At 34.1% G+C, this 17,500-nt stretch overlaps 1 protein-coding gene across 2 annotated transcripts in view; it reads right to left on the bottom strand.

The window, feature by feature from the left end:
* The window catches only part of LOC137651358 (uncharacterized), a 169,635-nt gene that overhangs the window by 144,221 nt on the left and 7,914 nt on the right, over positions 1 to 17,500 (bottom strand). The gene's annotated exons all lie outside the window — the stretch shown is intronic.

Here is a 17,500-nt window from a genome sequence, read left to right as displayed (position 1 = left end):
AGCCTATGTACACTTGCCCTCATTAATTCCGGTACACTTCACGGGAAGCTAAGGAGTCGTCAGTGTACCGAATTAATTAAGCCAAACTGTACCACAGGCTGGAAACCCCCTGGTTCAGATCAAGCTCGTCCATTGCCAACACGATATTGAAATGTTCAAGAAGCCTGGATTGGACCTTTTGACTCGCACCAACCTTCATGGAAAGAAATGTTGTAGAAAGATTTATAACTACTCAGTATTATCATAATAGAATCATTTTACAATTTGCACAAGAATGGAATGCATTTGTTTATGTTCGTACATAATTTGTTGGGAATTATACACAACGGTCTAATTTATACACGACTTCCTCGTGCTTCGTTTTGACAAATGTTCAAAACAATCTTGACATGTTATTTATAACACTTCCTCTCGAGAATATTTTTCAGCTATCTTTTGGTAATTTCGAAGACAGTTTCGATACCGGGAGCAACGTATTGAGTTCACGTGCACTTGCAGCAGTAGATTTCATTTGTTCTGTAATATACTTAGTACTAAAAGGTGCTCTTTACTAGAAGTATGGGTGGAAAGTAGTATGAACCATTTTGCTATATTTCCAATTATTATTATTATTATTATTATTATTATTATTATTATTATTATTATTATTATTATTATTATTATTGTTATTATACGAGTCCTCTTAAAGAAATTATAGAGACGAAGCTAGTAAGGCCTCGCTCAATATTTTCATTTTCCCTATGGTTTTTTGCATCTGAGTATCACGTTTTCCTATGAATTTTACCCATATATAAACAATATATGTATACTTCATACATACATACATATCTATATATATATATATATACATATATATATATATATATATATATATATATATATATGTATATATATATATATGTATATATATATATATATATATATATATATATATATATATATATATATATATATATGCGTGTGTGTGCGCGTGCGCGCGTGTGTATGTGTGTCTTTTATGATGGTATATCTTGTGTGCATGTTAGGGTAGGCTATCCTATATTAGAATAAATCGAATTTTTACTGTTCACGTTATAGATATTAATTTTTCATACTAATCCACTAACGTGTAAGCAACCTTGTTCACCACCAAGTAAATGCTTACTGTTCATGCTTGCTGCTAATGCTTAACCTTAAGAGAATACATCAAGCTTAAGAGAAAATGCATCAAAGACCCATGACGAGAAAGAAATACATAAGAGGAAATATTAGCGCCTAATAAAACCTGCTTTAGCGAAAGGTTACCGTGAGGGTTTCTCAGTAACCTTGAATCTCAGAAGATGGCGAAGATAGAAAAAAAAGTAGAGAGAGAAAAGTGGGTTACGCGTAAGGATTGCTTCCGGTTCGAGTTCCGGTTATATAGTCAATTTCTTTTAATGAGGCGCATTTACATCGACTCGCAGTGGTGCACTATTAGCTGATCGCGGATTGATTAGAATTATCTTGTCCAACCAATCAGCGATCAGGAAACTTTTCCGAGCTAAAAGGGCACCGCTGCGAGTGGGTGCCAAATCTGCCCTCGCTAAAAAAAATTGACTATAGTTATTACTTGACTTTTAGGATTGCTTTCCTGGTCCTATGCCACAGGGGAGCCATATTCTCTAACAGGAACCCATACCAAGGTTCCATCTTGACCTACATGTTTAGTTTATCCTATATATCCTTAAGCAGGCAGTTAATAGTTTTATTCCAGCTGTTACCAAGTTGTGGAATGATCTTCCTAATTGGGAAGTTGAATCAGTAGAACTTCAAAAGTTCAAAGTTGGAGCAAATGTTTTTATGTTGACCAGGCTGACATGAGTCTTTTTATTGTTTATATATGACATATCTGTTCTTGACATTGTTATTAGTTTATATAGGACATATCTGTTTTGACGCTGTTACTGGTTTTAGAATGACATATTGTTAATTTATTCCCATCATTTATTTATATCATTATTTCCTTTCCTCACTGGGCTATTTTCCCTGTTGGAGCCCTTGGGCTTGTAGCATCTTGCTTTTTCCAACTAGGGTTGTAGCTTGGCTAGTAATAATAATAATAATATCACACATTGAGAACAAGTATAAGTCTTCTGTTTCCTCTTGAACAAATATTTCTTAATTGGTCGGTGTTTGTCCTATTTAATTGTTTTACTTTAATTTTTTTCCTTTTTTTTTTATTCTTAAATATAAACTAACTACGATATATCACTCGGTTATTGGTACGAAAGAAGTGATTTAGAACGTATTTAGTGATAGTTGATTGTCCATGCTGATCGAAGTTCTGTTATTTTTTATTATTTTCATTGTTTTAATTCAAATCCTATTGGTAATAGTAACATATTCTATTAATTTTCATTATTGGCAATCATTATTTAATTCAAATCGTATTGGTAATAGTAACATCAAGATATTTATATAAGAAGTTTACAAGAGAAACACTAAGACTTATCAATTTCTCTACACCTCATTAGACCGGGTATGCATCAATGAATGTTTTGATAATAATAATAATAATAATAATAATCATTGCAATCTCTTCCCAAAAAGTAATCCTAAAGCAAGCCATTGGAAAGAGTCAAATGATGAGTATTCAGATATGCAAATTTACAACATCAACAACAACAACAAATGCAGCCGTTTTTAGTCCACTGCAGGACAAAGACCTCAGACATGCCCTGAGTCATGCCTGGAGTTTTGCCAGTTTTCATCACCTGTGTAGATTGGTGACAGTGGTTGATTTTCGTCTGATCGCTCAAAGCAAACCAACATAGTATGGGTGGCCCTGACTAGTACAGCTTTATTGATAATATTGATATGCAAACCTTTTGACTGCGTTAAGGTATTCTAACTCAGTAATGACATATTATTATTATCATTATTATTATTGCTTTTCCAGCCTTGCCCCTCATTGTTGAAAGCGACAAACCAACCTAGTATGGGTGGTCCAAACTAGTATATTCTTGATAATCATGTTGATATGCAAACATTTTCACCACATTAAGGTATTCCCTTTCAGTAATGACATTTCCTTTCCAGCCTCGCCCCTTAGCAGTAGCAGCGACAAACCAACCTAGTATGGGTGGTCCAAACTAGTCTATTCTTGATAATCATGTTGATATGCAAACATTTTCACCACGTTAAGGTATTCCCTTTCAGTAATGACATTTCCTTTCCAGTCGCCCCTTAGCAGTAGCATCGACAAACCAACCTAGTACAGGTGGTCCTAACTAGTATATTCTTGATAATCAAGTTGATATGCAAACCTTTTCACTGTGTTAAGGTATTTCCTTTCAATAATAACATTTCCTCTTTTCCAGACTCGCCAGTTCGATGGAATCTACACCTCTTGTTTTCAATAAGGGTGCCGTCTCAACAGCAAGCAGGAGTAAACAGTAACAGCTGGTCGCAGTGACGTCACGAATATGCAAAAGTCCTTGTTGGGGGTGAGTCACAGTAGACCTGTTTTCTTCTCATAGCGAACGCCCTGACACGTACTTGGCCCCCCTTCTTTTTTTTTTTTTTTTTTTTTTTCTTTTTTTTCGGGTAGGCCTCCCCGGTATCCTTGAAGTTGTCAGGTTGGCGAAAAGAAAGAAATCTTTATATCTTATTTGTTTGCCCTAATATGGAAACTCATAAGCTTTCTCTCTCTCTCTCTCTCTCTCTCTCTCTCTCTCTCTCTCTCTCTCTCTCTCTCTCTCTCTCTCTCTCTCTGTTGCCCTTGAATCTTTATAGTTATAATCGAAGGGTATAGAGTATTGTTACTCATATTATTGATCCTTTTAGTTATTATTTTTATAATACTAAAAGCAAAGATTAACCAGACAGGTCATCGTCAAAGTCTCTCTCTCTCTCTCTCTCTCTCTCTCTCTCTCTCTCTCTCTCTCTCTGTTGCCCTTGAATTTTTGTAGCTATAATCAAAGGGTATAGAGTATTATAACACATATCACGTATCTTTTAGTTGTTATTTTTATAAAACAAAAGACAAATATTAATTCAGCTCTCTCTCTCTCTCTCTCTCTCTCTCTCTCTCTCTCTCTCTCTCTCTCTCTCTCTCTCTCTCTCTCTCTCTCTCTCTCTCTCTGTTGCCCTTGGATCTCTGTGGTTACATCAAAAAGTCTAGATTATTATTACTCATATCTTTGGTCATTTTAGTTATTTCATAAACCAATAAGCAAAGATTAATCATCGAGGTCACCGTTAAAAGGAAGCGTTCTCTCCACATCAAACTTCTGAAATACAATACATTTTCCTCATCCAATTACGAAGTACATTAACCCCCTTTCTCTGGAATATCTCTTCATAAATAAGCGTCCAATTCGACAGACGCCTTTCAGGTTAGTACTCGGATAAAGCGGCTTAATCACTCAAGACCTCCTTAAAACTTCGCGCGAATTACTCTTAAATCTCTATGGTTAATTTCTCTTCGGGTTTCCTTTAGTTGCAGTTAACGGCCTGGTTTTATTGGGTCTTGTCTCTGCCATAATGCCCTTACATGGTGTTGCGCACACGTGTGCGCACGGACACGAGAGAAGATACCCAGAAAACAACCTTATCGGGTTTTGAAATTCACAGCTTCCACTTTATACCCGGCATTCTTGTCGTGTTTATAGGGCGCGTTCTCTGCTTCGTTTTATTGCGTAATCATGTTGTTTATAGGGTGCGTTCTCAGCTTTACAATATTGATTTTTTTTTTAATGTTAATGTAGTGTCGTCAATTGCTTAAGGTTTGGAAAAATCCATGTGCATTGCATATTCGTTTATTTTTATAATTATGCTTTTTATTTCTGTATGTGAATATTTATCATTAAAATGAAAAAAGAATTTATGAGATATGTATGTATATTATCTGCTTATATATATATATATATATATATATATATATATATATATATATATATATATATATATATATATATATATATATATGTATATATATGTATGTGTGTGTGATTATATGTTATATATACGCTTATATATATATGTATATATATATATATATATATATATATATATATATATATATATATATATATAAACATAGATGCAAATATATAGGTATATAAATATATATGAACATACATACATATATATATTGTATATGTGTGTATAAACATACATGCATACATACATTAATATGTGCATATTCCGTTCACACATGCCCTCACAAACACAAACACACACACACTTAATAACCTGCACACAAAAAACAAACAAACAGAAAAAGTGAAATCATCTCCCGTCAAGATAAATCTTCTCCAAATACAGATCCGGAGATAAAAAAAAAAAAAAAAAAAAAAAAAAAAAAAAACACCAGTGTGTAACCTTCCAAGGTTTCTGAGGTCGTGGACGCATAATGGGGTTATTGCTATGGCCACTGTTGATCATGCTACGGCCATTGGGGGTCCATGATGTCCCCGAGGGAGGGGGAGTGTGGGGGGAGGGGGTAATAGTGGCCAGGCTACAGGGTATGTCTTCTGGGAGCATCATCATCATTATTATTACAACATTTACTTTCACTGCATAGTTGTATATTTATTTTTTTTTCTGGGTGGAGAACTTCATGTGAATTTACTGGGCGTGCGGTCTTATTTACTCGCAAACACACACACATATATATATATATATATATATATATATATATATATATATATATATATATATATATATACATATATATATATATATATATATATATAAATATATATATACAATATATATATATATATATAAATATATATATATATATATATATATATATATATATATATATATATATATATATATATGAATGTGTATCTATATATCTATCTATTTATATAACTATCTATCTATCTTATATGTCTGTTATGCTTTTATATATATAGTATATAAATATACACATATTTGCATCTACTTATACATATATGTATTTATAATTCACAAAACAGATTAACATAATTAAATTTAAAAACAAAAAAAACCAAGTAAATACTAGAAAAAATTTAATCAATTCATCCAAATGTACAATCAAATCACCAGGTACTTACAACCCGCAAAATAAATCAGGATACTCAATACCCCGCTGTCAAACAGAAGGTCAAACCCACATGGCTTTAGCCCAAATTAGTCGTGTAATGACCCACCAGGCGGTCACGGGTCGGGTTACGGAATCACTCAGTGCCTGACCCAAGCCCAAATCGGGCAGGTCAAGCTGTTAGGATATTGTCAGTGTGACCACGGACGAGTGCACGAATCAATGAACGACTACTGTTGTTATTACTGGTGTACGCAACCAGACAAAAAAGGACGGTTCAGTATGTAGATAGATGTGCATAAACATGCAGCACTTCCTCTCACTTGGGTGTGACTACTCCCTCTCCCCTTTACCGAAGGATGGGGAAGATTCAGCGTGACTTGAAAGAAAGTATTGGGATGTCTTATCGTCGTGAAAGGGTTTGCGTATCGCCATGATCAGCAAAGCTGTACTAGTCAGGGCCACCTATACTAGGTTGGTTTGCTGTTGGGCGATCAGACGAAAACCTCACAGGGTCACTAATCCTCACAGGCCAGCGTGGTCAGGAAAACTGGCCAGACCTCACACATGAATTGACATATTGAGGCCTTTGTCCTGCAGTGGACTAGAAACGGTTGAATTTGTTGTTGTTGTCACTTGCTTCTTATTGTATAGGGTAGATGAGGTTGACTCCACCCTCCCCCCTCCTTCTACATCCAATAGTATAGTCATTGGACTTGCAAGCCCATTCCGAGAATTTAATACTAAAAAAATTCTCAACAAACCTCAAAGGTTGAGGTAGCATATTAAAAACGTCCCTTCCTGGCGATCTGCTGGGCTAGGGTTCGAGTCCCACTCAAGCTTGATAGTTTGTATTAGTGTCTGGAACTTTATCCTCCTTGCGAGCAAGGGATGGGAGTTTGGAAGAGCCTATAAGTCTACCTGCTGAGTCATCAATACCCATTGCCTTGCCCTCCCGGGTCTTAGCTTGATGGAGAGGGGCCTTTGGGGCTGATAATATTTATGCTGAACAGGCTGACATGAGTCTCTTTTCTATAGTTTATATGTGAAAGATCTATTTTAATGTGGTTGCTGTTCTTAAATTGTCGCATTTCAATTATTCATTACTTCTATTGTAGTTTATTTATATCCTTATTTCCCTTCCTCACTGGGCTATTTTTCCCTATTGGAGCCTTTGAGCTTGTAGCGTCCTGCTTTTCCAATTGGGGTTGTAGCTTGGTTGGTAATAATAATAATAATAATAATAATAATAATAATAATCTCTTGGGCATTTGTCCAGCTAGGTAGGCCACTGTCACCGTCCCTTGCCTCTGCCATTCATGAGTGACCTTTAAACCTTTAAGTGGTTGCTGTGTGTAGCATTGGTCCACAATGACGTCACCAAGCTCTCATGGAAATGCTACACAATGCATTATAATGATGATAGGGCAGTGTTGCGTCATCATGCTTTTGAAGACGTGCATGCACATCAAAAGCAAGTGAGGAGGAATTTAGTGATTGGCAGATGTGACCTTTCTCTAGTTCCTTGGACAAGCAAATGCAATTCGGCGTCTCTCTCTCTCTCTCTCTCTCTCTCTCTCTCTCTCTCTCTCTCTCTCTCTCTCTCTCTCTGACATCTAGTTTTTGAATGAATAGAATTCTTGTTTTAGATCCAATAAGAAAATGTCATAAATTGGTGATTTTCATATTATGGAAAAGAAATCCTGAAAGTATATGAGCCAAGTTCCAGTGTCCTGGATAGATTGTAGTTATTTACCTCGTCGTAGTGTTCTACTATATATATACTGTATATATATATATATATATATATATATATATATATATATATATATGTATATATATAAATATATATAAATATATATAGATATATATATACATATATTTATATATAAACATATATATGTGTGTATATATATATATATAATTGAATATAGATATATGCATATATATGTATGCACATAATACTATATATATATATATATATATATGTATATATATATATATATATATATATATATATATATATATATATATATATATATATATATATATATATATATATAGATGAATGATTGAATGGAGACCATCCCAGCGATATTAATATACGTCATAAGTATCACACAAAAATGTAGTACAATACTAAGGCAAACACCTTTTATTACCCAAAAAATTCACGTCTATGCAACGCTAATTTGAATAATCCACAGACACCCTCTCCACATAAAAAGTGCAGCAAATCAGAATCTCTCTCAATATAGAATTCACCTCGAGAGAAATTAAGCAACCTTTGAAAATAATGGAGAGAAAATCCGTCTGTTGATTCCGTTGGTCTCCATTTGGGTCTATTTATAGCCGGCCCAGGTCGAGTCCCTGAAGCCAGTTCATTAAGAACTCTTGACCCAGGCGCCTGCTGTCTTGAGTATGTGGCCAATACCTTAAGTACTGATTTTTTACCTTAGATTACCCTAAAACTTTTCCAATTTCCTTAAATTTCAAGCTAGTTAAACTGAAATTACCTTGAAAATTACCTTGAAACCATGAGAATTACGTCAAACTAGGGCCTGTCTTGAGTCCAGGGTTTAAACTTAAGCATGTGGCCGTTAGCTTAAATACTGCTTTTTTTTACCTTAGATTACCCTAAAACTTTTCCAATTTCCTTAAATTTGAAGCTGGTAAAACTGAAATTACATTAGAATTACCTTTAAAAATTACCTTGAAAATTACCTTGAAACCATGAGAATACGTCAAACTAGGGCCTGTTTTGATTCCAGGGTTTAAACTTGAGCATGTGGCCATTACCTTAAATACTGCTTTTTTACCTTAGATTACCCTAAAACATTTCCAATTTTCTTAAATTTGAAGCTGGTAAAACTGAAATTACCCTAGAATTACCTTAAAGATTACCTTGAAACCATAAAAATTACCTCAAACTAAGGTAATTAACTTAAAAGTTTAAACTCTGGTCTTGACCATCATTATCGAGAAGCTGAGATCACTCTCAAGTTTTATTGCGTTTCAGATGTAAATGTAGTTTATTCTCTTCTCTCAGGTTCAGCACCAATAAATTTTCATGGATTGAGCAATTCAGTTTTATGTTCGTCTGTTTTCTGGGATTCGACTGTAAAATATTGTACTTTCTTCTTGTGTAGATTCAGTGTTTTTCTACAGTATTAGTGATGCCTCTGTTCAAATCGAGTTATTTTATATGTTTCAGTTCCCCTGTAGTTTCTGTATGTATGTATTTAGAATTAATTATATTTACACTAGTAATTGTGTTAAATATTGTACTTTCTTCTTGTGTAGATTCAGTGTTTTTTTATAGTATTACTTTGGCCTTTGTTCAAATCGAGCTATTTTATATTTTCTTCAGTTCCTCTGTAGTTTCTGTATATATGTATTTAAAATTAATTATATTTACACTGGTAATTGTATGTAAATAAATTTATAGGCCTAAGGTCAGAACATATGGTCTTTATACCTGTGTTTAATGCATGGCTAACTTTGTTAACATTCAATAAATTTTGTTCGTTCTTTTTCCTTCAATTCGGCTGTGATTATTTGCATTTTCTTCGTCTTGTGTAGATTAAATTTTTTTTATGGGTATATCCTCTGTTCACACCGATCCGTCCTATATTTTCTTCAGTTACGTAGTTTCTATTTTACGTGTTTCTATTTTATTCTCCAAGATTTAATTTTATTCATTTCGTCGTATACATTCTTCAGTCATTCAGCAAGTTCTGCATCCTTCTTTTTCGTCTTATATTTTCTCCAATTTGTCTTAGAAAGCTTCTGTTCCTTGCAATCTATCCTGTACATTATTGAGATTGTCATTTGTTATTTTTAAGTGTTTAATATTTTGTATTTTGTTCTGTTTAATATCTTTTATTTTGTTCTGTTTAATATCTTTTGTTTTTTTCTGTTTAATATCGTTTATTTTGTTCTGTTTAGCTTCCATATCTCGCGTGTACAGTGTTCTATTGTAGATTGTGGAATTATCTTCCTAATCAGCAAATGTTTTTATGTTGAATGGGATTAAATGTCTCTCTTCATAGTTTATATATGAAAAATCTAGTTTAACGTTATTACTGATTTTAAGGTATTTTTTATTCGTTAGTTCTCATATAGTTTATTTATTTATACATTTCCTTTCCTCACCGGAATATTTTCTCCTTTTAGAGCCCTTGAGCTTATAGCATTCTGCTTTTCCAACTAGGATTGTGGCTTAGCTAATGATAATAATACTGACTCTATGTTGGCCATAAGTAATACAAAAACACTCCTTTCCTCCAAACTATCTCAAGATGTTAATTCCATGTAACAAAAAAAAACATCTCCTCCAAACGTTCTTCAGATTTTTATTATAAGTAACACAAAAACAACATTTCCTCCAAACACTCCCAAGATGTTTATTAAAAGTAACACAAAAACATTTCCCAACTCGCCCAAAATGTTTATTAAAAATAACACAAAAACAACATTTCCTCCAAACTCTCCCAAGACGTTAATTCCAAATAACACAAAACCACCTTTACCTCCATCTCCAAAAAACGACCTTCATAAATCCAGAGGTGAAGATAAAAAAAAAAAAAAAAAAAAAAGAAAGAATTAGGACAAATAGCCAGACAGTATCAACCTCCAGCATCCAGCTGGTCGTCTCACTGATAAGAATCACGGCCCGATTCTGCGGCCGTTTCTGTCTGTCTGTCTGTCTGTGCAGTGTTGCCAGATAGGTCAGTCTAAAATCCTCAAAACTCATGATAAAAAATTCCCAAAACAAGTAAAAGAATCCCTAAAACAACTCAAAAATCCCAAAAACAAACCAAATATCCCTATTTCCACTAATATACTTCTGATCCCATAGGCTTTACTAATATAGAAATTACTCACTTTACTTCATGCAAGTGCAAGCAAACAAATCACAACAATATAAAGGTTTACTCATCTTTGTTTTTTCATAAAAAATTTGTACAGAATATCCCTATCAGGCACCCAAAATCCCCAAATCTAGGGGGTAAATCCCCATATCTGGCATCACTGTTGTAACAGTTTGTGTCTCTTTCGCTAGACCTCTCGCTCGGTCTCTCTTGGAGACTCGGCATTCTCTTCAAGGTTGGTTAGGTAGAGGGGGAGTAGGGAATGTTCAGGAGAAATTGGGATTAATTAAAGGGGAAGTGAGGAAAATTGAAGCGAAAATTGGAAAATTAAGTTGAAAGTAGGGAAAATTAAAGGGAAAGTAAGGAAAATAAATGAAAAGTAGGGAAAATTAAAAGGAGAGTAGGAAAAATAAAATGAAAAATAGGATAAAGGTGAAAGGAAAGTAGGTGAAATTAAATGGAAAATAGGGAAAATCAAATTGAAAGTAGGAGAAAATTGTAAGGAAAGAATGAAAATTAGGTTGAAATTAGGAAAAATTCAATAAAAAGTATGGAAAATGGAATGGAAAGTAAGAAAATTAAATGGAAAGTAAGGAAATGAAATAGAATGTATGGAAAATTAAATGGAAAGCAGGAAAATATCAAGGGAAAGTAGGAAGATGCAATAGAAAGTAGTGGAAATACGATTAAAGTGGTTTTAGGTTGGCAGAGGACCAGCCACCCGTTGAGATTCTACCGCTAGAGAGTTATTGGGTCCTTTGACTGGTCAGACAGTACTACATTACATCCCTCTGGTTACGGCTCATTTTCTCTTAGCCTACACATATGCCGAAGAGTCTGGCCTATATATTATCCTCTGTCCTACTTTACAACACTTCCTCTTGGTAAGGGTAGAAGAGACACTACGGCTGGGTAAGCAGCTCTTATAGGAGGAGGACATTCCAAAATCAAACCATTGTTCTCTAGTCTTGGGTAGTGCCATAGCTTCTATACCATGGTCTTCCACTGTCTTGGGTTAGAGTTCTCTTGCTTGAGGGTACACTTGGGCACACGATTCTATCTTGTTTTTCTTTCTCTTATATTGAAGTTTCTATAGTTTATATATGAAAGGTTTATTTTACTGCTGTTACTGTTCTTAAAATATTTTATTTTGATTCTATTTCTAACATTAACTAAACAAATAAAAAAAAAAGTAAAATCTATGAGCGTGGCACTAAAACCAAAAATTAAAAACAAGAGGTGTATATTATTATTATTATTATTATTATTATTATTATTATTATTATTATTATTATTACCTCCGCCAAGGAGATTATATTTTCAAGCCGGTTTATTTGTTTATTTACTTCATCATCATCATCTCCTCCTACGCCTATTGATGCAAAGGTCCTCGGTTAGATTTCGCCAGTCGTCTCTTCTATCTTTAGCTTCTAATTCAATACCCTTCCATTCATCTCCTACTTCGCTCTCCATAGCCCTCAGCCATGTAGGCCCGAGTCTTCCAACTATTCTAATCCCTTGTGGAGCCTAGCCAAACGTTCTTTTACTTACCAAAATCGTAAACAAGACACCCAATATTAGTAACGTAGCACCGAAGCCTCTAAACGTAAGCAAATATAAAAGAAAACCCAACAATATCACCATTGTTATCCCACCCGTCCAACCTTGCAATGCCCACCGAGTCTCCTGCATTATACGAGATAAGGACGTGGATAAGCGACCCATTCAACCGACCTTCAGGTAAATCTACCGCGAAGAAAGGAACCCGTTTTATTCGCGTCGGCTCAGTTAACTGCGGGTGACATGCGCTACGGGACGATGTTAAATGGGGAAGTTTATTTCGATCCGACGTATATTTTGAGAATGAAATTTAATGGTCCTTGGTCTGTATATTTCTTAGAAAGCGAGGTTTAAGCTGGATTTTCTGCAACCAGGACAAAGGCCTCGGACATGTCCTTAGTCATGTATATACGTAAGATATTTAGGGCGTTCATCTATAAACAGTATTTGGTTTAATTGTACACACACACACACACACACACACACACACATACATATATATATCCTTATCCTTATTCATGTATGTATATACATAAGAAATTTTGGGCATTAATTTATTAACAGTATATGGATTAAAATTTTATATATATATATATATATATATATATATATATATATATATATATATATATATATATATATATATATATATTAGGGGTGTTCTTCGAATAACTAAATCATAGATAGTTTGAAATTTATTTGCCTTTTTTGTACCTTTCTGATCATACCAATAAATAAATAAAAAAGCACAAAACATTTTGTGTGTGTGTGTCTTAGTTTGTATGAATTGAAAAAGGGTGAAACTTGAAAACTAGAATCACCAAATTTTCGCATTTCTTTAGTCACCAAAGAATTGAAAGTCGCTTCCCTTTCTCATATAAGGTTAGAAAAGAGAGTTCTTTGCTTCCTGGTTAAGCCTTCTGAAAGTGTTGTGAATGGTGAAGATGCCGTTTTTTTTTTTTAAGTGCAAGTGGTTGTGTGGCTAGTGATTTTAGCTCTCTGGAAGAGTTGTAACCATTGTAGAAGGCTCGTATCACTGGCAATTCTTTCCTGACAGGCTCTAAGATGTTTGTAATGATTTCAGAAGGCAAAAATCACTGCCTAGAACATCACATACACTCACTCCAATGCCTTTACAACGTTTACAACCCTTCGAGAGGAAAATATCTTTGCTTACAACATCACATACACTCACTCCCTAGCTTTCAGAACGCAAAAATAACTGCCTACAACATCACATACACTCACTCCAAAGCCTTTTTCAACGTGTACCACCCTTCCAGAAGGCAAAAATCACTGCCTACAACATCACATATACTCACTCTAATGCCTTTACAACGTTTAGAACCCTTCCAGAAGGCAAAAATCACTGCCTATACAACACATACACTCACTCCAAAGCCTTTTTCAACGTTTGCAACCCTTCCAGAAGGCAAATATCACTGCCTACAACACCACATACACTCACTCCAATGCCTTTACAACGTTTAGAACCCTTCCAGAAGGCAAAAATCACTGCCTATACAACATCACATACACTCACTCCAAAGCCTTTTTCAACGTGTACAACCCTTCCAGAAGGCAAAAATCACTGCCTACAACATCACGTACACTGGCTCCAATGCCTTTACAACGTTTAAAACTCTTCCAGAAGGCAAATATCACTGCCTACAACACCACATACACTCACTCCAAAGCCTTTTTCCACGTTAAAACCCTTCCAGAGGAAAATATCTCTGCCTACAACACCACATATACTCACTCCAAAGCCTTTTTCAACGTGTACAACCCTTCCAGAAGGCAAAAATCACAGCCTACAACATCACATACACTCACTCCAAAGCCTTTTTCAACGTGTACAACCCTTCCAGAAGGCAAAAATCACTGCCTACAACATCACATACACTCGCTCCAATGCCTTTACAACGTTTAAACCTCTTCCAGAAGGCAAATATCACTGCTTACAACTCCACATACACTCACTCCAAAGCCTTTTTCCACGTTAAAACCCTTCCAGAGGAAAATATCTCTGCCTACAACACCACATATACTCACGCCATACCCTTTACAACGTTTATAACGCTTTCAGAAGGCAAACACCACTAGCTAGTCTTTACAAAATCTACAAAAATGGCTGTTGCCTTAACTCACGGGGAGTGTTCAGATTTATGCAAGAAGTATGCCATTTTTGTTCATGTCAGGAGGACCTTCTTTCCAAGGTAAAAGTGTCATTTGTGTTTATGTCAGGACTCTGGAGGACCTCCTTTCCAAGGTAGCTAACTAGGTAAAAGGAGAACTCTCTGACTATGTCAAGTCCAGCAGCATAGCAGCGATACCATCGTGTGCCAATGCCCCCTGCAGTCCTGCCTTAGGTCTCCCGACTCGCAACCGTGTTATCCTCCCATACGAGACCCACATTACCCCCATGCTGTACCCCACCCCTTGCTCTTTAGAGCCATATTACTCACTGATATGCTAATGCTACCCTTTTACTATGCCCAGTACTTCATACCTTTTCACCTTCCAGAGGTAATTTAGTATTCTATAATCTGACACCTTGGTATGATAAAGTGTTTTTTTTTATATATAGATACCTTATACCTTTCCATTTTCACTCTACAGGGCCAGTCTAGTATATTATAATCTGACACAGTGGTATGATTGTCTTTATATATAATATATATATATATATATATATATATATATATATATATATATATATATATATATATATATATATATGTGTGTGTGTGTATATATATATATATATATATATATATTTATATATATATATATATATTTATATATATATATAATATATATATATATATATATATATATATATATATATATATATTTATATATATATATATATATATATATATATATTTATATATATATATATTTATATATATATATACATATATATATATATATACATATATATATATATATATATATATATATATATATATATATATATTATTTGTCCCAATACCTCATACCTTTCCACTGCCCAGAGGCAATCTAGAATGCTATAGTGGCAGTATAGTCTCGCACCTTAATATGAAGGAGTTTTTTTTCCAATACCTCATACCTTTCCACTCTCCAGAGACAGTCTAGAATGCTATAGTGACAATATAGTCTGACACCTTAATATGATCAAGTTTTTATTTTTATTTTTTTTTTTTATTAATAATTTGGTCCATAAACCCCAAACCTTGTACTCTCCTAGATCCTAAACACTTTAACTACGTTCGGCCTTTGAATGAGAGCCAAATACCTCTGTGTAATCTGATGTATCATTGTTAATTGTCTTGTTTCTCATTTTTCTGTGTTGGGGGCAGCTGTTGGTGACATGGGTTTCGTGGGTGACCTTCCACTGTGTCACACTTTCAGTGGGATTTAGAGGAATATTCAAATAAGTTTTCTAAATCGTATAAAAAGTGGAGTTTGCGAAATAAGGAAAGAGTGACAGAAACACTTTTTATTTGGATTATGTAGGAATATTTACATAAACTATACGTTTTCTATTATATATGATAAGTGACTTTTGGAAAATAAGGAAAGAATGCACAAACATTTTTCATTTAGGTTTATTTCAAGGAATTCGCGAAATATTCAAATGGAATATAAGTATTTTCTATTTCATATAATAGGTGGAGTTTGCAAAATAAGGAAAGAGTGGCAGAAACACTTTTTACTTGGATTATTGCGGAATATTTAAATAAACTATACATTTTCTATTCTGTATGATATAGCAGAATAAGGAAAGAATTGCACAAACACCTTTCATGTAGGATTATTTCAAGGAATTCGCGAAATAATCAATGAAAACCTGATTAACTAAAAGAGGCCAACAATAACCAATGTTTAAAAAAAAAAAAAAAATAGTTGAACTTGAGCCACTAGGAGACTGTTATGCAATACTGATAAACTAAAAAAATAACAATTATCAATATTTAAACAAAGTAAAAAAAAAAAAAAAATAGTTAGTTGAACTAACAGCCACCAGGAGGCTAGTATTCAAACCTGCCAATTACTCTAAACTTCAGACTAAAACTATTTCCTTAGATTTATTCGTCCCCCGTATTCGTCTCTCTACAAGATTGCTACTTGTCCGGAGATGAATAGCCCATAGAGTTCACTTTTACCTCTCTTCCGATAAGAACATCAACCTCCATATATGTCGACAGCTGATCAGTTAAAAAAGGGGCGGGGGGGGGGGGTTGACTCCATAGAACGTTATAGTGTTGTTTGTGCTTCTTGACAATATTCGTGTTTACTTTTTATGATTATTATTATTATTATTATTATTATTATTATTATTATTATTTGCTAAACTACAACCGTAGTTGGAAAAGCAGGATGCTATAAGCCTAAAGGCTCCAACAGGGATAATAGTCCAGTGAGGAAAAGGAGATAAGGAAACTACAAAAGAAGTAACTACCACCCAAAATAATATATTCTAAGAACAGTAACAATTACTTTTTATTATTATTATCATTATTATTATTATTATTATTATTATTACTATTATTATTATTATTACTAAGTACAACCCTTTTTGGAAAAGCAGGATTATATAATCACAAAGGCTCCCACAGGGAAAATAGTCCAGTGAGGAAAAGGAGATAAATAAACTACAAGAGAAGTAACTAACACCCAAAGTAAAGTATTTTAAGATCAGCAACAACACCAAAATAAATCTTTCATATATAAACTATACAAACTTGAAAAAAAAAAACAAGAGGAAGAGAAATAAGATAGAATAGTGTGGCCGGGTGTATTATTATTATTATTATTATTATTACTCGCTAAGCTACAACCCTAGGTGGAAAAGCAGGATGCTATAAACCCAAAGGCTTCAACAGGGAAAGTAGCCCAGTAAGGAAAGGAAGCAAGGAGAAATGAAATATTCTAAGAACAGTAACCACATTATAATAAATGTTTCCTGTATAAACTATAAAAACTTTAACAAAACCAGAGGAAGAGAAATAAGATAGAATAAGGTGCCCGAGTGTACCCTGAA

This window comes from Palaemon carinicauda, chromosome 12 (assembly GCF_036898095.1).
Source record: "Palaemon carinicauda isolate YSFRI2023 chromosome 12, ASM3689809v2, whole genome shotgun sequence".
Taxonomy (NCBI): Eukaryota; Metazoa; Arthropoda; class Malacostraca; order Decapoda; family Palaemonidae; genus Palaemon; species Palaemon carinicauda.
This window is presented reverse-complemented; position numbering and strand designations above follow the sequence as displayed.